The following is a 23,706-nucleotide window of genomic DNA, read 5'->3' as shown; positions in this document are numbered from 1 at the left end:
CCACAGCATCAATTAGAAAGCTTTACAAAAAAAAAGACCTGCTTTCAGTTTTTAAAGAAATCCACAGGTCGTACAAAGGTCAGTCGTAAAAAACAGTTGTATTGTCTGCCCCTCCAAGAGAGTTCAGTTATGAATTTCAATCCTTCTTTATCCAAAGGGAATATCTGATATAAAATGTGCATTTGATGACTATGTTCATTAGAAATGTCATAAATCAAAAGAATCTAAACAGGATATGTGTGTGAATATTAAAAATGTCGTCTCTAACATCCTTAATGGCTCCTTGAAGCTGCTTGAGAGAACGGCAAGTGTGTGAAGCTACTTGAAGGCAAAAGGGCGTCTGCTTCCTAGACTCCAAAATAGAAGGGAAGGGAATTTCAAAGCTGCGTGGCTGCAAACACCCATTAAAACCAACAAATAAACAAACAAGTAACAGAAAAGGCTTTAGGAATTATGCAGTTTTGCCATGGTGTGGGCATGTGCAAACACATCACACACAAACAAACACACACACACACAACGTGACACGATCCTGCTGATGAAGCAAATTCAAATGAATGCCGCTTGTGTGTGTGTGTGTCTGTCTGTCTGTCTGTCTAAGTGTGTACAGAGATGATGTCACAGTTAACAGTGGATTGCTAAACAGGGCAGACACTTCTCCGCTAAAACACACACACACACACACACACATTGCAATGTCTCTCAACCCTAAAATACACCACCAGAATGTAATACACTGAGGATTGGGACCACCAATGCCAATCAACCCACCAAGAAGGAAAAAGAAACTCCTGAAACAAGCACTGATTTCTGGAGCCGTGATTGGTCAAGGAACTCATCCAATTTAGAAGAAGAAGTTTCTGCAAACAGTTTTGTAGTAAGCAACTGATCTGTACTTATTCATTCATTCATTCATTCGTTGTCTGTAACTCTTGTCCAGTTTAGGGTCGCGGTGTGTCCAGAGCCTACCTGGAATCATTGGGCGCAAGATGGGAATACACCCTGTAGGGGGCACCAGTCCTTCACAGGGCAACACACACACACACACATTCACTCACACCTACGGACACTTTTGAGTCGCCAATCCACCTACCAAAACCTCCAGGCCCCTGGAGCTGTGTGACTGCGCCACCTTGCCGCCCCTAATCTATACTTAATATTTCTATAATCAGTTTGCACCAGTTTATCGTGACCAACTGCCCCATTAACGAAGTCAAAATGGCCCTAAACTGCGAGACCTAGCACAAGCTTCCACAGAGAGGTGTGAAGCTCAACCACATTTACTGCAGCATCACTGGAGAGAATTCTCGCAGGAGAATATCAATGGCGTTTTTGCACTGGGCTGTGAAGTACAGCATGTTTCTGTCACTAATCTAAATACAGAACAATCCACACCCTGCTCGAGTCAGTGTCCTTTTCCCACTGCATACTAGGGCTGGACGATACTGGTCATATCAAGTTTATATCACGATATACAGTATTTCCTCATCTCTGTCAGTTAAATATGGGCCCAACTCCAATATTGAAATATAGAACCATATAAAAGCCACAGAAAACCGCCAAGAACGAACAAGAATTATTTTTAAACTGACTTTAAACTGAAGGATCTGCTGCTCTGACCACAGTTAAGGGCCTGTATCTCAGCAGCTGACCAAGCAGAGCTTTGTGTATTCCAGCCTGTGCCTTCCAGTTCAACAGTAATGTTAGAAAGTGAATGTAGTCAGTCACAATTCAGTGATCAGCACTGTTTATAGCCCCACCTGTGTGCTCCAGCGCAGCTCATTTAGTACTACAGTGAACTCTGATACGTTGGCAGTGGAAGAAGCTACAGAACGCAAGATTTAAACCACACCAAACCATACACCACACCGACCAGTGGAAAAATTTCATTTCTAGCGTGTACTGAAACTTCAAGTGTCGAGGCCTATTCTTCTGATGAGCTCCTACTGATTAAATCCAGAGGTACGGAGTGTGTAGAATGAGTCTTCGTACTGGTGTGTCAGTGCCACTGAATGAGTAACGGTCCTCCAGCCCAGCAGCAATCTCCATTGTTTGGCTGCTTCCGTTCCAGAGTCTCTGGATAGCATGAGACATTGAAAGCAAAACTCTTTGACCTTTACCACCTTGGGCTTGCCATACTCTCACTGCCAAAACCTGAATGATGTTATTAATTAAAAGCAAAGCAATTACATTCTAAGCGCTCATTCAAAACCACGTGTCGCCACCTTCAGCTTATTAAAATGTTTCATCCTGTTCAAGGTCAGAGGAAATGTAAGATGACAGTATGGTGTACACACAATAGTGTATCCAATGTTTAGCAATAACTTGTCGCTATGCTCTTTTATGTAAGAAAACATGGTTTTGGTGCCAACCCATGAGTCAGGTATGTCTCATTTTACAAGTTGTGACTCAACTATCCGGATGAACTGACCATCAGAGCTTAAGAATTCATATGACTAGCAGGAAAACTAATACGTACTCATTTTGGGTTAGGGTACAGACAGAGAGAAGCGGGACGGGCGTGGGGGGGATATAATAAGTGGAAGGCTTAGTCATTGTCAGAGGAGTGAAGGAAAGAGGCTTAAAGGAAACGGCAGGGAGAAAAATCAAACCGCATGTTTTAGAGGAATGAGCAGGATGGGGAAGAGTCATTAAAAATCTCACTTTCGCTTCGATTTTACCGTCAGAACCCCACCTACGCTCCAGTTCTACTTACCTCATCGGTCTGACGGTAAAGAGACAAGTCCGGAACCAACACCACAAACAAGATATTTCAGGCAACAAAGATTACACCTGGAAACTTATATCAACCAGTTCATAAAAGTAATAACATAGTTAAACAAATCCACAATCAACTTCCTACAATAACTCAAAACAGCCATGATAAACAAGTCTGCCTTTCTCTCATCCAGACAGGCAAGGTATTTTAACAATATCACATGACAGGGAGTGCTCTTCTACTGAATACCAGAGTCCACAGTCGTGCAGATATTCAGTGTAACAACATGACCTTGTTCTTGTACAACAGTTCTACAAGAGACATTTATTAATTGACAGTAATAATCAAGAACTGATTATGGGCGAATAGGGCTGGGCAATAGTTCAATACCAATATATATCGCAATATAAAGTGTTTCAATATCAATTAAGTGATTTTTAAATACATTTTCAGTATTTCAATATACACTATTCACAGCATCTGTCGTTACAGGGTGTTATTATATTATAGAGGGCAAATTAATATTGTTTGGTGTGTTCTTTCTGTATCTGCATGGGTTTCCTCCAGATACTTTCACCATCAAAACATATAAGTAGGTCGACTGGCTGTGTGAAACTCAACACAGTTGTTAGTGTGGGAGTGAGAGGGTGATCGGGTCTTGCGGGTAGGCCCAGAACTCATCGTCACCCTGGGTGAATGAATCTATGAATGAACGAATTAATGAATGTTTATTTAATAATGCACTTGCCTCTCCAAACACAACTATTTCCATAGCTGGACTGGGACTGCTGTCAATCAAAACACACATTTTCCAACACACCAGCTTGCTACTTTGTATAGGTCTATGTTACAGCAGGCCAGCTTCTTTTGTTGGTAAGAACAAAGGGTGTACTCACACTAGCCAATCTATAGTCAGCAACACTGGGTAAGATTTTATTTTTGGTTCTGGGCTCCCCTACAGGTGCAGAGTGTACACATTTACAGCACTGTCCTGAAATCAAGGGGATTGGAGAAAGTGGTTTCCTAACCTCCTCCAAATGCTACATAGTACAATTTCTGCAGAGCTGATGCCGGAACAGAAATGACAGAGACTATATTCTCCCCATTACAGGTCAGTGAAGCACCACAATGCATCTGAAGCTGTAAACGTAGATGAAATACTACCTAGTGTTCCTTTAATATTTTGATTAGGGCGTTACCACTATACCGGGGAGTGCCGAGTATATCATTTCAGACAATAAACTCAGTGGACATTAAGATTTCACTGATTTAATGGCATCAGCAGAAATCCTGCAATCTGGAGGTACCGCTTCAGTGAAGGCAAAACATGTGGTATTTCTGATATTAAAAAAATACGACGTTGAAAATGTGATATGACTTGAGCATAGACCCAAGTAGTAAAAATGACATATGCAGAGATTGGCTACAACTGCACAGCTCTAGAGTTCAGCTCAGGTTATGAAAGAGCCATTTCTGCTTAGGTTGAAAACAACAACAACAACAAGCAGACCTTAGAAAATATTTTGAGAAGAAAGTAATTTGTGAAACATGGACTCAGGCAATTTCACTGATACTCCCCCACCTGACAAGTCTGCAAATTAAGCAGTCAGTATCTGTATCTGCTGTTAAAGAAAAAGAAAAAAGTCTTGGGGTGTTTGCAGGCCTGTTCTTGCCTCGGTTTCCTGCACTGGTATCGGCCCCACACCCCTGCTTTCTGATAGTTCCCAAAGCGCACCTGCTTTATCTGTAATGGGAAGTCCAATTCCCAGCTTTCCCACACTGCAACTGAACTACATGCTTCTTCTCCTTCAAGTAATAACATGGATCAGCAGCCAAAACAGCTCAGGACAGTCACATTCACACAGATTAACTAGGTGTGTCTCTGTCTCTATGTAGACAATTGTCTCTCATTCTCATCAGCCAAGACATGCCTGCTGTCAAACTGTGAAGCTGTCTCTAACCGACCGGCAAATGTGGTTTCTCACAGTGTGTCACATAGTGTTATCCACAAAGAGAGAGAAAAGAATGGACAGAATGATGTGATAGAGTGTACATATATTTTGACAATATGGAATTATAGTCATTTGTAGTGTTCAGCTGCAACATTAGCGTTTAAGCAACACAAGGTAGTATAATTAGCCTAAAATTACAGCTTCAAAATCATTGTGATGCTTCCCTGATCTATACACATGAGGACAGACCTCGAGTTTGGGCTCTGCACTGGAGAGACTGCACTATGTAACTTCTGCAGGATAGTTCTGATCTGGGTTGTGGTGGGTCCAGAGCCTACCTGGAGTCACTGGCCGCAAGGCAGGAACACACACTGGATCTGGTGTCAGTCCATACAGGGTATCTAATACACACACACTTAGTTATTCACACACACACACAGACACCTATGAACAGTTTCACACAGCCTATCCACTTAACAGTGGTTTTTTTTGGATTGTGGGAGGAAACCCATGCAAACACACGGAGAACACACCAAACTCTTATTCATAACTCGTCTCATAATTGTATTGTGGAATTGGGAAGCTGTGTGATTATTGGGCAAACTATTGCCTTGGCAAACCAATACATTCATTCATTCATTCATTGTCTGTAACCCTTATCCAGTTCAGGGTCGCGGTGGGTCCAGATCCTACCTGGAATCATTGGGCGCAAGGCGGGAATACACCTTGGAGGGGGCGCCAGTCCTTCACAGGGCAACACACACACACATATTCACTCACACCTACACTTTTGAGTCGCCAATCCACCTACCAATGTGTGTTTTTGGACTGTGGAGGAAACCGGAGCACCCGGAGGAAACCCACGCGGACACAGGGAGAACACACCAAGTCCTCACAGACAGTCCCCCGGAGCGGTCCAGGCCCCTGGAGCTGTGTGACTGCGACACTACCTGCTGCGCCACCGTGCCACCCTCAAACCAATAGTTGGAGGCAAAGCTTCCAAACACATTAACTCATAGGTCCAGTTCACCAAAAACACGTCTTGGCCTATTTACTACATTAAGGGGTAATGGAGAATTGGACTGAACCATTTGGGGAAAATATCTAACTGCAATTTTTCTGACCAACATTAGGATCATGATTTCAGTTGCAATTAGTTTCTATGAATCCCAGGCTTGTTTTTATAACCAATCCATTATATGGATTTAATTTTGAATGCTACAAGTAGAGAGCCAGACCATCATTTATTTGTTGTGATGATCGTGTAGAAGCACAGCGCTTGGTTGCCTCTCTCGGACTCACTACACTTTTAACACGCTACATGTCCCCATTTTGAACAATGTTCTTAATATTTTAAACTGGGATTTTAGTATAAAACCATTCATACTACAGCCTTAATGAGGAACTGCCAGAACTGCTGAGCTTATAAACACAATGAGAACACTGCAGGTGCATACAGACCGCTGCTTATGACCTGTACTCTGAAGGGCTGTAGTTGATGATTAAGTGCATATCTCACAACCTTACAATAACAGAGCCACCCACACAGCTTGGTGAAATCTTAAAAGACTCGCAGAGGGAAAGAACTATGTGACAGGACTGTGTGATTTTGACAAAGAGGAGTGAAAAAAAACCCCAGCTCAAATCAGTCTCTTTCTCTCACTCTCAGATCATTTGGCTGAAACTACGACAAAGCCAGAGAGAGAATGTGAAAAAAAAAACGTAAAAAGAGCACATCAGTTTACAGCCTTGGGCTTGACTGTTGATGAAGAGAGGAATACGTTTGGCCCTGAGGGGAAAGCAACAGTAGGTAACACATGGAAGCCATACAAATCAAGAGGGTACAGCATGAGAAAAAAAAAGAAGGGGTAGAGGAAAGGTGAACAGGTGAAAGCAGAGACTGCTGCAGGGCCAAAAGCCAAGTGCAAATGTGGACAGAGTTCAGAGAAACCTGGCCATGGGTAGTCTTTGTAGAGGCTGAAATATATCAGGACATAAATACTCTTAAATATATGTGTGAAATATATTTTTAAATATCAGTCAAATAAAAAATAACCTAATGCAGAACATTCCACGAAAATGCACAGTAAGAAAAACAAAAGCTTGTGTGGATGGTGCCATCTACAAGAGCCATTTATTAATTAATTAATTCATTCATTCACTGTCTGTAACCACTTATCCAATGGGTCCGGGGCCGACCCGGAATCACTGGGCGCAATGCAGGAACACACCCTGGAGGGGGCACCAGCCTTTCACAGGGCAACACACACTCACACATTCATTCACACGCTCACACTTATGGACACTTTTGAATCTCCAATCCACCTACTATTGTGTGTTTTTGGAATGTGGACACCCACACCATGAGGAAACCCACACAGACACAGGGAGAACACACCACACTCTTCACAGTCACCCGGAGGAAACCCACGCAGACACAGGGAGAACACACCACACTCTTCACAGACAGTCACCCAGAGGAAACCCACGCAGACACAGGGAGAACACACCACACTCCTCACAGACAGTCACCCGGAGGAAACCCACACAGACACAGGGAGAACACACCACACTCCTCACAGACAGTCACCCGAAGAGGGACTAGAACCCACAACTTCCAAGTCCCTGGAGCGCCACTGTGCCGCCCAAGAGCAATTTAGCAGATACGGTTACTTTTCTGAGCCTGCATACTCAAACACTTTAACACCAGGAAAACACACATTTCTCTCTAACTCTTTAATACTTAGTGAAACACTTGGTTGCCGTGTGCCATAAGCTGTGATGAAGGCCTGTTATCATTACCAGTGCATCAGTTTGATGTGCCAGACGTTTAGAAGATGATAAAAGCCAAAAGAACGCTGAAGTGTGCAGAGAGGCTCAGCCCACAGCCTGCAGCAGTTACAAAAATACACCTCTCTTATATTTGCACATAAAACAGCATTCAAATCCTGCTCCAGTCATTGATTAAATCTCTAAAAGCTAATCTCTATTCATCGAAATTCCAAAATTTCCAAATTCAGATGTTACAACGAAGAAAAATCTGCTAATAAAATGTTTAGATGTGAAGTAAAATTCAATGTTTTTTTAAAGGCACTATTTTTCCGTTAAGATGTAAGATGCTATCTCAATATTTCGGGATACTAGCTTATTATATTTGTGATGCTATCTCTAAATAATATATTGACTTAGTATCTCAAAATACTGAGATAGCATCTTACACATTAAGAGAAGTGCCTTTTTTCTTATTGTATGTGGCAGAAACGGGTTTCTATAGAAATGGTACGTCTTCACCTTCATATATTATGAGTGGATCTATCAAGTTGCAATTAGTCCTTGCCCTTTTTTAACCATCCACCCTTTGCTGCTTACCTGCAGCATGAAAGTCCCAACCCACAAAGTTACTTAAGTTTATGACCTGATAAACACGGGCTGTCTGAAATCACCTGTTTGAGAATGTCTAGGATGCATTGCAGTTTCAAAGTGGAAAAGCTCAGCCTTGGTGTTGACTGATTATTTCCCTTATAATAGTCTCCTAATGCCACAGGGTCATGGAAACAAGTCATAAAGCAAGATTTTCACTGGAGGGGGTCTTTAAATGAATGAGCACTTTTGCGCAGCCAAATATGAGTTTTGAATTGTGAATGGAAACCTGAGCACCTGCAGAATCGCACGCTGACACGGCAAACTTCTCACAATGACCTGAGGTGAGGGTCGAACCAAGGGCGCTGGAGCTGAGAGACAGCAACACTCCACTATGCTGGATTACAATTTAACACAAATTTAAAAATAGGCTTAACTTGATATTATATACTCATTAACCATTGGACTCAAACTATAGCCCAATATTCCCAAATGGCTCTTAGAATAGATGTGTTTTGCAAACTTTAATTCACTTAAATCAACAGCTGCCCATTGATTCTGTTTTGAACAATTCGACAAGTGTCTTCAGGGGCGGCACGGTGGCGCAGCAGGTAGTGTTCCAGTTCCAGGAGTGTGGTGTGTTCTCCCTGTGTCTGCGTGGGTTTCCTCTGAGTGACTGTCTGTGAGGGGTGTGGTGTGTTCTCCCTGTGTCTGCGTGGGTTTCCTCCGGGTGACTGTCTGTGAGGAGTGTGGTGTGTTCTCCCTGTGTCTGCGTGGGTTTCCTCCGGGTGACTGTCTGTGAGGACTTGGTGTGTTCTCCGTGTCCGCGGGGGTTTCCTCCGGGTGCTCCGGTTTCCTCCCACAGTCCAAAAACACACGTTGGTAGGTGAATTGGCGACTCAAAAGTGTCCGTAGGTGTGAGTGAATGTGTGAGTGTGTGTGTTGCCCTGTGAAGGACTGGCGTCCCCTCCAGGGTGTATTCCCACCTTGAGCCCAATGATTCCAGGTATGCTCTGGACCCACCGCGACCCTGAACTTGATAAGCACTTACAGATAATGAATTTAATTTATCTTTTAGAATCTAGAAGAGAGTCTGAAGCAAGGAAGGAGAATTTGTACTTTTCACAACGAGCCATGGCAATGGTTAAGGGGTTTCAAACAGCGGAGAAAAAAAGTCAGAGCCTTTGATGTGGATCGCTGTCGTTTTTATGAAAAGCTTTTTATACGCTTGTCAAAATTTGCCAGTGGCCTTGAGCAATTATTTTAATGATTGTGTCAGCACTGGCTTGAACATAGTGTGTCTACATGTGTGTGATATATGGCCCATTACTGCTTCTTGACCAAGGTTTGACAGATTAAATCAATATATGTACTCTACACCAAGATGTATGAGTCGATTTTAAAGACTCCCACACAATTCTGCACAAAGAATTGCATTGTTCGATACAAAACATGCAATACACTAAACAATAAGAGTACAGAGCAAATCTGTGCAGTAGAGTAATTATTTTACATCAACTTCCAAACAATAACCCTCATTATGTTCCTCCTATTTTGCTGCTTGGTGTTGAGGGCCTCAGAAATGCACTCAGCTACAGCCAACCTGTCAGCATGATGAATGAAAGCAGAGCTGGGATCCGTCCCATATCCTCTGCACCACAACTGGAGAATACACAGTGCTAATAAAAGTGTGCTAAAAGCCTGCATGGCACTAAATCATTAATACAGTCTCATGTTTCATGTGGCCACCGCACAGAAAGAACACAAAGTGACCAAATCTTTATAACTTGTGGCAACAATTCCCTACAATCAGGGCCCTGAAGCGTGTTTTAGATTCTGTTAAAGATTTTGAGACAGTTAACAGCATAATGGTGCAGAAACCCAGCATGGTGTTCTGGCACAGTATCAGGATTCCTGAACATTTTCTGCAATTTAATTCAGCAATTTGTTTTATTACTCAGTTTTCTTGCCAGTTTAGTCCTGGCCAATTCCCACCCACTCTGTAGGTCTCCCCTAATTCGTAGCTCCATAGTTTGTCCCTATAAACCAGTCTAACTGAGGCCTAGTCAGTACCAGAGACCCTCCACACCAGAGGAGGTGGCTCTCGTCAATGTAAAAAAAACATAACAGGGCACACAGAGTATGTGTATTGCTGAAGATGTATGTATGTAGTCTTTTCTCAGTCATCACAGTGTACTGTTTACTAGACTAACCTTGGAAAATAGCATGCACACAGTACACTTTCCTGTTCAGAACATTTTATTTCACAGTCATTAGGACATAAAAGGCAGATTCACAATATAAAGTGCACACTGCAGACAGTAACACAGGCAGTAACACGAGTATGTCTAAAAGTGTGGTGTAACTGTATGTAGGAGTAAACGGCTGTAGTTTCTGTCAAGTATTTCAGTGTGTTATAACTGAATAAATTAACAATTATTATATCAAAAGAACTGGAAAATGCTGGAGTTCCAGTTCTCTTTTACACCCCTAATTGTAATATATATTTGAGCAAGATATTACATTTTTGTTTTAACAGTAGCCAATCAAGAAAAATACAAAAAAATAAATTTCTTAAAAGTGCTGTATCAATAACAACTGGAAATGGAGAAAAATTACCACTACACTTGAAAACAAAAATTGTATATCAATAGTCTTTAGTTTAGTGAGTAAGAGAGAGAGAGAGAGAGAGAGAGAGAGAGAGAGAGATTTTATTGATATTGCAAAGGGCTAGCTCTAATGAGACTCTAAGTAATCAGTCTTCCCTTACTTTGTTTTCTGACTAATCTGTTATTTAATCAAAAAATGTAGGACATTTATTGATTCAATAATGTGATTTTAACCATGTAACAAATCCATCCTCAAATAGCATACATTCACACTGTGATGAGATGTTGTTAGCTGTATTTTCTTTCTGTGGGGTTTTTCAGTGAGCAATTTCTGCACTGTGCATGTCTTTCAGATGATAATCTTAGCGAGGGATTCACCAGCTTAAAAAACAAACAAAAATTAAAGGATTATACCCCTTAAAGGCAACATTCCTGATTGGTGTTCCTCACCAATTGCCTGCTCTAAGATCTCTTTCCATACTCAAAACCAGTCTAATGTGTTTACGAAGCCCCGGTATCAGTAAATGGCTTTTAAAAAGTAGTGCTTCTATTCGGTATGCTAGGTTTGCTCTCTCTGCTCACAGCAGTGAAAAGACAGCATCTGGAGTATTTTAGACAACAAAGTGAACTCCAAACGTTGAAAAGCACAAACCGAGATGAGGATATTGCTCTATTGCTGCTCCATAGGTGAAGAATATTGACATATTTTTGCTGTTTCAGATCACTTAAGGTGGAAATGTCTCCAAATTCAGGAGGCGGCTAACCACATGAAAGACCAAAATGACTACAAAACTAAACAATTCAAGTTACAAATGATTTTATGTGGTAATTCCAACAGTGAGCAAAATTTGCAGACAAGTTATATACAAACAAAAGCTTTTTTTCTTTCAAACATACCACGCCACCATAAAAGATGCAGAGCTTCTGAATATAAAGAAACCAGAGAGACCTGCACTTCCCTACAATTGTATGTCCCCTTTAAATGCATCCCGCAGCAGCTGTAGTTTGCAAAAAACTAATCCCAAATTTGGAGATACATAATCAGAAGGGGATTTTCTTAGCCTTAAAAATGGAAAATCACACTTGAAAGACTGTAGGATGAGTAAGTGCATTCATAACAGATGTAGCCAATGTTGCTTGGGATTTCCATTTTAGCCACCACTGTTGAGGGATTAGACTTTAATAGATGTGTTTATAGCTTAAGATGTTTATAGGAAAATAAATAAACATCGGCTAATATTTTAAGTGTAAGTTTATACCGTGGTACCAGTAAAACAGTACCACGACATCTTTAACTCTGTCCATGTGCTGCAGTCCTAGTTTTTAGATAGGTTCTAGTTCTCATAATGTAATGAAGTGTGCGGTCCCTTATGTTACTCATTAACACCATGAAAACAATCAGAAGCCAAGATTTTGTTCAGACATTCTTCTTCCTGCTCCGCTTCTACTGGTACATTGCAATGATTAACTTAGGAACTTAACACTCAGGAAAACCAGTGTGATTGATTAAAGAGGAATGTACAGGCCCTGCCAACTGAATGGAAAAATGTATTATATATATGTAATATATATTATAAATATATTACTCCACTCTACATATACCATCACTGCTGTCATTTCAATAAAGTTTCCTAAAAGACCTCATGTAAAAGAAGGCTAGTTTCTCAGACTCAGACTTTTAAACATGAAAACTCGCTTCTGTGATGTCACAATCATAAAACATTCTGTTGTTTGATTAACTTAAACATGTTTTTCCAAATTGCAGATCCTTTGTTCCTCTCTGAAGTGGCCTGCGTTTATATTTACTCAGTTCTTATACACTTTATGTTCACTTTAGGCGATATGGCCAAAATTTATATCACGATATACAGTGGAACCTCTACCTACGAACTTGGGTAGAGAAGACATGACGACTGGCTGGAGGAGTAACACAGGCACTGGTTGTATGACAGGAGGTGGGGGTGGGTGAATGTGGGGAGACGAAGCGTAGATACGGCTTAACTTAGCACGAATTTTGATGTCTGCTATTTACACTAATGCTAAATTGCTAAAGCTACAATTTGCTAATCTTAAAAGCTCACTCAAGACTGGGACTCGCCTATTGGGGTCAGTGGCCGTTTCCAACCGCCGGCTCGGCGGAGGCTCTGGTTCGTTTCTAGAGTCATGGTTCGTTGTTGGAGGCAAAAAATATTCAAATGCCCGGTTCGTATCTTGGAAAGTTCGTTAGTATAGGCGTTCGTTAGTAGAGGTTCCATTGTATTCCTAAATTTCAAGTGATATGATGTCATTCCAATATGGAAATAAACAACATAAAGGCCACAGAAAAACAAGAACAAAAAAAGAAACATGACATAACATAAACCTCTTGGCTTTGTCATTATTTATATTTTAAAACTAACTTTAAAATTGAGGGCAGTGAACTGGGCAGCGCCCTGAAATGAACGTCAGTCAGTGCCAGATGCTGTAAATAATGTATATTTAAATATTGAAAATGTTTTTAAAAATTGTATCATTGTTATTGAAACATTTTACATTGCGATATATATTGATATTGAATTATTGTCCAGCCCTAGGTCAAAGGTATGCTTCTTCAACGTTTCTTCTGTAATTACATACATTTAACAATAAAACCTTTAACGGACGTCCACCTTTGCAGCAGTAACAGCTTCTACTCTTCTTACATATTGGAAAATGTACACTGTAATAAGACTCAGAACTATGCAGACTTTGGTTCTGCACCCATAAAAGCAATGTTTTGTACAGTGTTACCTCTGAAAAGAAAAAAATGTTCAAAATATCTTTTTAAAAGACAGATATTTGACCTTCAGACAGGATTCAGACAGCGTTCACTGCAGCAGCACAACCTCTCGGCTGAAGAGTTAAAAACGACAGAGAAAGCACTCTCGTTGATACAGAAAGTGGGGGTGGGGTGGGGCAAGTGAGAGAGTAAGAAGAGATGAAGTGATGGAGGCAAGATTTATGGCAACATAACAACCAAGAGAGAGAGAGAGAGAGAGAGAGAGAGGGCAGAGTGAAGGGAGAGAAGGAGTGTCAGGAGGAGTGGAAAAGCTGAAGAGAATGAGCTATGAAGAGAGATAGATTACCCTGAGTGATCAATTATGGCAGTGACAGTAGGTACACTAAAGGGAGACAGAGAAGAGAGTGAGAAAGAGAGAGAGAGTGTGAGAAAGCGAGAGAGGGGCAGAGGCAGAGAGATTAAATATGAGGGAAAATACAATGACAGAAACAAAGAAAAAATGGGAGAAGACTATAAGAGAAAAAAAGGCTACTATTTAAAATTAAATCAGCTCATCAACTAAGATCAGTCCTTAAGCTCCTACGTTCTCTCTCTCTCTGTCTGTCTCCCTCCTCCTCCTTATTTTGCCTGTTCCCTCCATCATTACACATCAGTTGCCCATGAGGGTGTGAGGGAAAGGGATATAATGCTATGACTCACCACAGCCACCTACTCACACACACACCCACCCACCCACACACACCCCACTGTTTTAATGCTTTAATCAAAAGTGTCTCGAGTTAAATAGAGAGCAGGAGTCACAGAAAAAGCGAAATAAATCGGGAGAGAGGCATGTTGCAGAGAGAAAGAGGACAGGGAGTGAAAGACAAAGGGAGACGAGAGAACATAGTGCTTGAGAAAGAGTAACAGATAGACACAGGCAGTGTATACTTCAAGGGTAGCCTTCCTCTTAGAAAAGAAGCTTATCTTGTTGCAAAGTGGGAGAAACTTGCCTATGTTACCATCATAAACATTATATTAATGCCTGTTTAGTTTCAGTGCTAGAATATTGTGCTGTAGACTTTGTGATATGTAGTTCCTATCTCCCACCACATCGTAAAGAAATGCAAAATTAACTATTTCCCATTAAACAACTCTGTCAAAAAGTGACTGAACAACACAGGCATTTTGAAAAATCACTGTAATTCCACTTTATGGCGACCACGTCACTTCATTTAAGTTAAAACCACAAATCTTTTTAACAGCGCCGATGCTGGACAGCCGTGTAAATCATGCATAACGTTTGCTGCCAGGCGCTGGACGTTGAGTTCAGTAAAGGCCCTCCACGACCCACCCCCTGTTTATGACCAACTCCCGAGCTCCAGGTGGCTGCTGTACTCCATTACTGACCCCATGACCTCTGGAGTTTGCTCTACACTGACAGTCAAGTGTGTGAGTGTGTGTGTGTGGCCATAAAGCAACTAAACTTAACACACCCTTCCAACACAAATGATACCTTCCTCGTTGTAGGCTTTTCTTTTCTTTTTTTTAAAACACCATAAACCAGCCAGACAAAATTTAAAGGGACACTACAGTCAATAAGAAAAGTAGTCTCCTGTTGGAAAGGCGCCTGCTCACCTCCTACAACAGGGCAGCAGTGGTTTTTAAAGTAAGATCTTCTGGCTCAAACACAGCCAGATTGGGTAGGAGTGTTCATGGTTCCATGGTGTGGATGTGCAATGCCTGCTGGGATTGTAGTGAATGAACGCAAACACAAAAACGATACCAAATCCTGAATTCTGTCCATTCATAATGCAATTCTATTTTACAGAATATGACAAAACCCATAATAAATGCAAGATTTAGACCATCGTTTTGTAAACACACTGCATAAATGGTGTCAATTCACCATAAAATAGCACTCCTCTAGCAAATCTTCACACCTAATTACTACTGTAGGCCAGATGGCCATGACCGGAGACGGGGGTAACTAGTTAGTTACAGTTTTGGTGGATTTTCCAAGTATTTCCTGACACATAAAACTTTCATCTCTACTCAAGCAAGATATATTTATGAGGAACAGGCTCTACTGTATTCTCAGTTTATTCATTGGTTTGTTCATTTTTAACCCCACACACACTGGACAGAGCACCAGCCATCACACACACACACTCGCACCTGTGGACACTTTCGCACAGCCAATCCACCTACCAGCATGTGGGCTTTTTTTGGGCTGTGGGATGAAAACAGAACACCTGGAGGAAACTCACAGAGACACGCTGTGAACACAGCAATCTCCTAACTGACAGAGACCCAAGAAGGGTTTTTGAAGCTGGGACCTCAGGACTCATGAGATGTCTGGCAGCAGTGTTACCTGCTTCTTCTTTTTTTTTTAAGATTCAGCTACTTTCAACTTCTGGTGGCTGAGCATCTGGACTGCTTGCATTTCTCTTTTTAGTGCTTTAACGTTTTATTTTCGAGCCAACAAAGAGGAACACTGTTTAACAAACTTCAGTTTCTACGCTGATCTCCAGAGATCTCCTTAGAAAAGCATTGCCAGGAGAATGAGAGGCTTTGAGGCTGCCACACATTAGCTGAAGGTCACCATGCCCAATACCAAGCCTCAGCTAGAGGGCTATAAAGCCCCCCAGCACTGGACTGTAGAGCAGTGGAACTTGAGCGATGTAGCACCATCTAATACATCTGGGCTGAGACACAGTGGCAATTGTGATCCAGGACTGATCATTGAAAATAATCTGCACCTGACCTCTCTAATGCTGCTATGGTTGAATGCTATCAAGCCTCACAGTAGTGTTCCAGCATTTAAGATGAAACCTCAGACAGAGATTACTACCCCTAATAATACCCTAGATCTTTTTTAAAACAGAGAGCCTGATTCCCAGGCCCAGATTAAGCCTAATTCCAAGACCAAGCTTAAGCCATGTCTGGGAGACTGGCCCATAGTCAGCTTAAGTCATTTTTTAATTTAGGTTTACTTTAGGAATCGGTAAAGCCTGCTTTGTTCTCTGCTCATTGGTCAGAAATGTAAGCTAAACTAAATAGCTGGGCTAACACTGAATTATTATCAGCTCAGTTTGAAGTAAACAGGCTAGAAAATGTGGTTTCTGTAATCCCAGTTTAATAAATCCAGTACAAAGGCGAGAATAACTAGGGTACTTCCCCAGATATAAACACAGACTTAGAGACAGCTATACATAAAGTGCTGTGGCTGCTTTCCAAGCTTTCTACAGACACAGAAAGACCTGCTGACGCCGATTCCCAGACTAGGATTAAAAAAATTGAGAAAGAAAAAGCCACAGTCACAGATTCTTACATATTTAAAGGGGAATTCCACCCAAATTGAACCAATTCTACATCATTTAGTCTTTGCTGAGTGTACAAAGCAAAGTAAAATCTTTACATTGATAATGATAGGAACCAGCAGTCACAGTGTTAACAACGGACAACATCAGTTTTTTTAGCAGCATACATCCGCTAAAACATTCAAATTACCTTCTTGTTTCTACATGTCCATTTTCATCAGTGAGCTCCACTTACTTTTCAGTTGCACTTGGTGTCATTTAACTTTATTACTGTTATAAACAACTTAAAATTGCCGGCAATATTTCCCAGTCAGCCATAACATTAAGAAGAGCTCCTTATTTCTATACTCGCTGACCATAGAGGAGCACTTTTAGCTTTACTATTTCAGACTGTAGACCATCTGTTGCACTGCATACTTTGTTAGCCACCTTTCACTCTTTCCTTTAAAGGCTAAGCACCACTTAATGAATATTGCACATTATTTTAGTTACTGACATATATAAGTATGAATTAAAATGAAAATAGCAGCTTAATTTGCTTTAAAACTGACAATTTTATTAAATTGATGGAAAAACCCGAGCTCGCTACGGAAATTCTTGAACGCAACCGTGACGTCACTGGTGGACAACAGCTGAACAACGCCGCAGTAAAACACCGTTATGACTGACTGTTATGAAAGTATCTAGCTAAATAACCAACATTATTCATGACAATAGCCTAGCAATAAGCTAAACTCAAATGTAGAGGTACCGTTATTCTTGTAAATGTGATCGAAGTCGAACTCGAATTCATCCGACACTATAAACCTCCGTAATGCAGCTACGTAGCCGAGTATAATCTGAGCCACCGAGTTTAGCGAGTCAAGCTAACGTTAACTAACACCAACTAAAACAGGCGAAGTGAGTGTCCTTACCCTGTTTACCTCCATGTTACAGAGGCTCTTGAACACCTTTCGTTGGTGTCCTTACATGCCCATATTGTTGGAAAAGCGCCAGTGAAATGAGCTACAGATAACGGAGTGAGCGGAGGGTCCTTTCCAAAGTGCCCGTTTAAAGTTGACAGATTTAGTCCATTTTCTGGATATTTTGGGATCTTTGGGCCATTTGTGCACAGACGTCCCACTGTACATTGAATGATTGCAGCCAAAAACAACACACCTTTTCGTCATTTTGCATTAAATTAAGTGCAGCTTCTAGAGTTGTTGTCCACCATCTACGTCACAGGCAAGACGCCTATTAGAGTTTCCGAACACCGTTGGGGGGGGGGGGGGCAACGGTCTTTTAAACCTTATTCCTTCAATTAGTAAGAAATAACATGTTTTCTGACTCTCAATAAACACAAGTTAGGAACTCAGACTCCACTGTATTTATTTGTTTGACACTTTCATAGAGCTGGTGCTTAGCCTTTAAGGGTCCAAGTATTACTTGGTATTATTTGTGTGGCGAATCACCCTCTGTGCTGCAGTTACACTGATGTAGTCAATCAGATACCAAATAGCTGTGTGACACTGCTGGACTGAGAATAGTCCACTGAAAAATAGCCAACAGCTTCCTGTGACCACTGACTGACGTAACAGAACATTGTGCAGCAACAGATGTGTCTCTGACTTTGCATCTACAAGGTACAACGTGGTGGGCGTGTCTCTTACGTTGGACATCGAGTGTTTGAAAACTCCAGCAACACTGCTGTGTCAGATCCACTCCACAAACCATCAGCACTGAGAATGATCCACCGCCTAAACCATACCTGCTCTGTGGGGGTTACTAGACGTTGAAGAACAGGGTGAAAGAGGGCAAAGAGTGCATGTAGTGAACAGCTGGACTACAAAGTGCTCCTGTATGGTCAGCTGAGCTGAGAGAATGGATAGTGAGTGAAAGTAGAAAAAAGGCTAAGTGTATACTTCTCTGGACGTAAATGAATTTCAAAAATACGTAGACAAAATTCTCCTGCTAAGACCTGTTTCGGACGTTAGTTTTCATATCTCACAAAAAGCTGTGACATGAAATGGTTATAAACATTAACAAAATGGTAACAGACATTTTGGGGTTTTTAATGCTATACAAACCCAATTTTTAAAAATAGGTTTTAAACGAACTGCTTACAACTCTTTAATTAAATGTAAAACCACTACCTGTGAGTGAGTAAATGACCGTTGAAGACTGTAATATTAGTTTTTAGAGGCTTCGGACGTCTGGTTCCTATCACCAACGTGTAAAAACATTCTAGCTTGGTCGACGACTCTAGAACGGAGAACTTAAAAACCAAGCCCTCCTGAATTAATCTGCTCGCAGGCTAAAGCTTAAATAAAATACGCACTTTTCGGGAAAATGGTGAAATTTCCCTTTAAGCTATCTTAATGTGTCCTTTGAAGCAACAGTAACGGATCCCAACCGGCGAAAGAGAGCTCAGCTGCGGCACACAGCCAGTCCAAAGCGCTTCTATCTTCAAAAATATCTGCATTTATCCAGCTCTCCGCATGAGCAGTTAAAAATAGTTAGCCTGTGTTGTCGTTACTTACCGAAAAGGCAAACAGGAGCCTTCGGAGTCGTGAGGAAAAAGTTTAGAGTCCCGTTTTAATCCAAACTCTTCGTATTGGTTGCAGGTAAAAATCCAACGTCTTTTGTTTTTTGCGCAGGATTAACCCTAACTAACGGCAGCTTTTAAACGGTTATGACAATTACGAGGACTTCGGCTCCCTCTTGAAAATGGTTTAACACAAGTTTTAAAGACAAACGTTTCACGTTCTCTAAATAAGTCCTTACGTTTCACCAAAAACAGTCTCCAGTGAGCAAAAACTGCGCGTGAACTTGGTAGAAACCACGCTCACTCCGAGGCGCTTCGCCTTATTTCTCAATCAGAACTCGAGCTTGGAATCTTTTTTCTCTACCAGGTGCTCATTTACATAACGCTCCCTGCTCGAGACCAATCACCGCACTCTTTCTTGAATATTCATCTGCCAGCCCACCAATCGCTGACGAGCATGGGCCGAGGGGTGGAGCCTGTGTGACCGGGCAACGGCTCTGTAAGCGATATTCGACGCTGAGAAAGTCATATTTTTTTACAAACCTGAACAGTGAAAATAAGACCATTGAAATGTTATATTACTGAAAGAAAATTCACAAAAATTAACACTTTCTTTGTGTTGGGTTTAAAGGGGAATACTACTTGTGTAGTGATATGAAACTCGCCCAAAATCTAAAGGGTTAATTTAAACAAAGTAAACGAAGTCACTGAGTTTTAGCGCTTCGTTCAAAATTAAATGGCGGTGATAGGAACCAGGCGTCTAAGTTTAAGTCTCTCTGTAAAACCTACACATTTTAAATTAATTTAAAAGAAAACCACAACTAATGCAATAAAAGTGGTACCACCTTATGCAATTAATCTCCACTTAACCCTCAATGGCTCCAGCCTGCAGCTTGAATGCCAGGATTGGTTTCTTAGGTTTATGATGTAAGAATCCCTGGCTGTCTAAATCTGCCCTTCTGAGACAATGCAGTTATGAAGTGAAAATGGTCAGTTATTGCACCAAAATCTTATTTTGCAGATAAAACATCTTCAAGCAGAAACAACCCCACACACAACGGGCAAAATATTAAATGCCCGATTTCACTGGAGTTGTTCTTGTAAAAAAAATAAATAAATAAATAGATTTTAAAAAAAAATCACCTTGAAGAATGTTAACAAACGTTATGCTGAAATTGTTTTGGCTTTGATGTTTTAGCCTAGAACACACACATTTTAAAAATCTATTGGCTGTATTTTTGTTTTGTTTTGTTTGTTAGTTTTTTGTTTGTTTATATGTTTTTTACCACATTTACCACAAGTTCGTTTTACCACAGGTTAATTTTTTAGACACAGCAGACTATAAACATAATCTGTTGGCGTAGTCTATTCATGACTAATGCTATGTATTTATGCAGTCACAAGAAGAAGAAAAAAAAGAAGAAACCAAAGTGAAGGCTACCTGTAGAGTTGCCCTTTGTTGTTAAAGAAAAGAGGCATATTATTATAGACCAAGCTTCTGTAACTGTATACAATTACTTCCCTGAGGCAGTAAAGACAGTGATTTAGGAGTTTCAGTGCTAACGGTTCCTTCAGCAACAGTCAGAGATGCTAGTGCTTGTGAGAGGATTAAGAGAAAAGTGCATTATGGAATAAAATTGGTGTCACTCCAAATGAAGTAAGTCTATGGCACATTTCACCATCAAAACAGGAAAAGCAGGGTGTGGCAGTTGTGTGCTGAAGTAAATGGAGAAATTGATGGCTGTAGGGCAGGTAAACAAAGAGACGAGGATCCTGTTTCAATAATTTTTTTAAAAATGTCCTCAGCAGGTTTCTTTCCCTTACGTTACCTCCAACTGAGGACAGACAGCCTGTCAGTGTTTTCAGTCAGAATATTCTTTCCCTCGGTTATGCTTCCTAATTTTGCCTGGTTTTTCAATGATCAGGATCCCCACAGGACCACCACAGAGCAGGTATTATTTGTGTGGTGGGTCATTCTCAGCGCTGCGGTGACTCTGACATGGTTGTGGAGTGTTAGTGTGAGTTTTATTGGTACAAATGGATCAGACACATCAGTGCTGCTGGAGCTTTAAAACACTGTGTTCACTCATTGTTCACTCTATCAGACACACATATTGTTTTGGTCCACCCTGTAGATGCAAAGTCAAGAAGTAAAGTCTTTTGTTGCACAGTTTTTGTTGTTTATCTGCTAGTCCTATATCAGTGGACACAAGACACAATCCAGCACTGACACCAGCATCACTGTGTCTGATCGACTCGTTCCAGCACAACTTCTTTGTCCGTGAAGTGCTGAGGATGAGCCACCTTAGCTACATTAACAACATTAGCTAGCATGCTAGTGTGGTGTAAGTATCAATTACATATAAGGAATGCTTTTGCTGACTACAACCCAGGCTTAAAATTCATTAATTCATTCATTATCTGTAACCCTTATCCAGTTCAGGGTCACGGTGGGTCCAGAGCCTACCTGTAATCATTGGGCGCAAGGCGGGAATACACCCTGGAGGGGGTGCCGGTCCTTCACAGGGCGACACACACTCACACATTCACTCACACCTACGGACACTTTTGAGTCGCCAATCCACCTACCAACGTGTGTTTTTGGACTGTGGGAGGAAACCGGAGCACCCAGAGGGAACCCACGCAGACACAGGAAGAACACACCACACTTAACATAACAAGTAGAAAGTTATAATTCTGAAATACGAAGCATTTTAGCTAATAATTAGCTTAATCCAAATTTTTCTGAGATTGAAATTGGAAATGTATCAAAGTAATTTCTCTGCAAGTTCTACAGCCAGTTTACACATTTGTTCACTCTGTACCTCAGCTCTCCAAGGGCCCATCTAATAAACTTCACCTGCACTAATAGAGGGAGGGAACAGCTTTCAAGGTGGCATCTGGGATTCCCCTGAAGGAAAATAATAAGGCCAAGCTGATGAGCATGTGTTAAAAACTGTATTTGAACAGGCATGAGGTGAACGAAAGAGAGAGTCTTCATAGGTTGTGTTGATACTTGTCCAAATGTTGTGAGGTGAACAGAGCAAACTATAGCTGGTAGCCAGGCTGTTACAAAAGAGCCAGCAATAACCTGCCAATATATACCTCTGGCATAACACTGAAGAGCTTGTTTTTCTGTTATATGTGCTGGAGAGAATGGTAAATATATATTTCCTATTAACATTTTACCAGCAATCAGACACTTTTCACAATTCAACATGTTTTGTACCATTAAAATACATTTTACCTCAGATTTTTTTTTCTAATAAATGTGTTGTTAGGCCCATAATTCACTTGTACATAACATTTAAAAACCTTCTTGTTGTCTGTAATGTTACATTGAAGCATGTAGACAACAGTCAGCTAAGCAAGTTTAAGCAGCCTCTACACAATGGTGTTAGCTTTAACACAGTGTTACCATCAATTCTACAGCACACAAACTCAATTTAATGTAATTTTACCACATCATAATTTCATTACAGGTATTTTTAGATGTGTGGCAGCACGGTGGTGCAGTAGGTAGTGTCACAGTCACACAGTTCCAGGGACCTGGAGGTTGTGGATTCAAGTTTCGCTCCGGGTGACTGTCTGTGAGGAGTGTGGTGTGTTCTCCCCACTGTTCGCTTGGGTTTACCCCAGGTGCTTCGATTTCTTCCCAAGGATTGGTGACTCAAAAGTGTCCATAGGTGTGAATGTATGAGTGTGTGTCCCCTGCAGGGTGTGTCCCTGCCTTGCTCCGGACCCACTGCAACCCTGAAGTAGATAAGCAGTTACAGACAATGAATATATGAATGAATATATTTAGAAGCATGAAACACTGTGTAGAACTGGCAAACCTTACTCACTCAGAGTTAGAAAATTAGCTTTGAATTCTTCATAAGTGCAGTGTAAAAAAAAAATTAGATTAGTATTGATTTAAATGAGCTTGCATCAATTTTTCATCAGTCTTACAATGGAATATATATTACTTGTGATTAATCTTGTTCAAATATGTTTAGAATAAGTTATCAAATGTGAAATGTTTTTTGCTCCTTCTTCTACTCTTTTAGAGTCTCTTCTTAAAGATTGAGAAAATGCTCAAAGAAAATAGGGAACATTTGAGGTCAAGAAAAGAAAGCAAGCCATGAGCTAATATAGCGGGTCGGTGAGTAGAAAAATGGAGGAAATCCCAGCAGGGACATGAGATTAGGTTATAAAATGATAAGAGAGAATTTAGGATGATTAATTTGACTTCCTAATCTGGAAATGCAGCCAACTGTAATAGGAATAGGAAAAGGAATAGGAAACTTGCTTTCTATTCATATATGATTCTGACTTTTTCTTTTTAGCTGTTGCTACATATCATTATATCATTAGCATATATCATACAGGTACTGTAGATGAAGACAGACAGGGTTTGTAACATCACAAGCCTAAGGATCAAATCCTGTTAACTTTCAGGTGAACAGTAAAACTGTAAGCGGAGACTGAGATGGAGACAAA

The 23,706-nt window shown here is 40.9% G+C and overlaps 1 protein-coding gene across 2 annotated transcripts in view; it reads right to left on the bottom strand.

The window, feature by feature from the left end:
• The window catches only part of ddr1 (discoidin domain receptor tyrosine kinase 1), a 53,120-nt gene extending 33,575 nt beyond the window's left edge, over positions 1-19,545 (bottom strand). For both annotated transcript variants that reach the window (XM_066683154.1, XM_066683153.1), the window contains exon 1: positions 19,220-19,545. The gene's annotated coding sequence lies outside the window, so the exon portion shown is untranslated. The remainder of the gene's footprint in view (positions 1-19,219) is intronic.
• Between the last annotated feature and the right edge of the window lie 4,161 nt (positions 19,546-23,706).

Source organism: Hoplias malabaricus, chromosome 10, assembly GCF_029633855.1.
Source record: "Hoplias malabaricus isolate fHopMal1 chromosome 10, fHopMal1.hap1, whole genome shotgun sequence".
NCBI classification, from domain to species: Eukaryota; Metazoa; Chordata; class Actinopteri; order Characiformes; family Erythrinidae; genus Hoplias; species Hoplias malabaricus.
The sequence above is the reverse complement of the archived record's forward strand: the minus strand, read 5'-3'. Positions and strand labels throughout refer to the sequence as shown.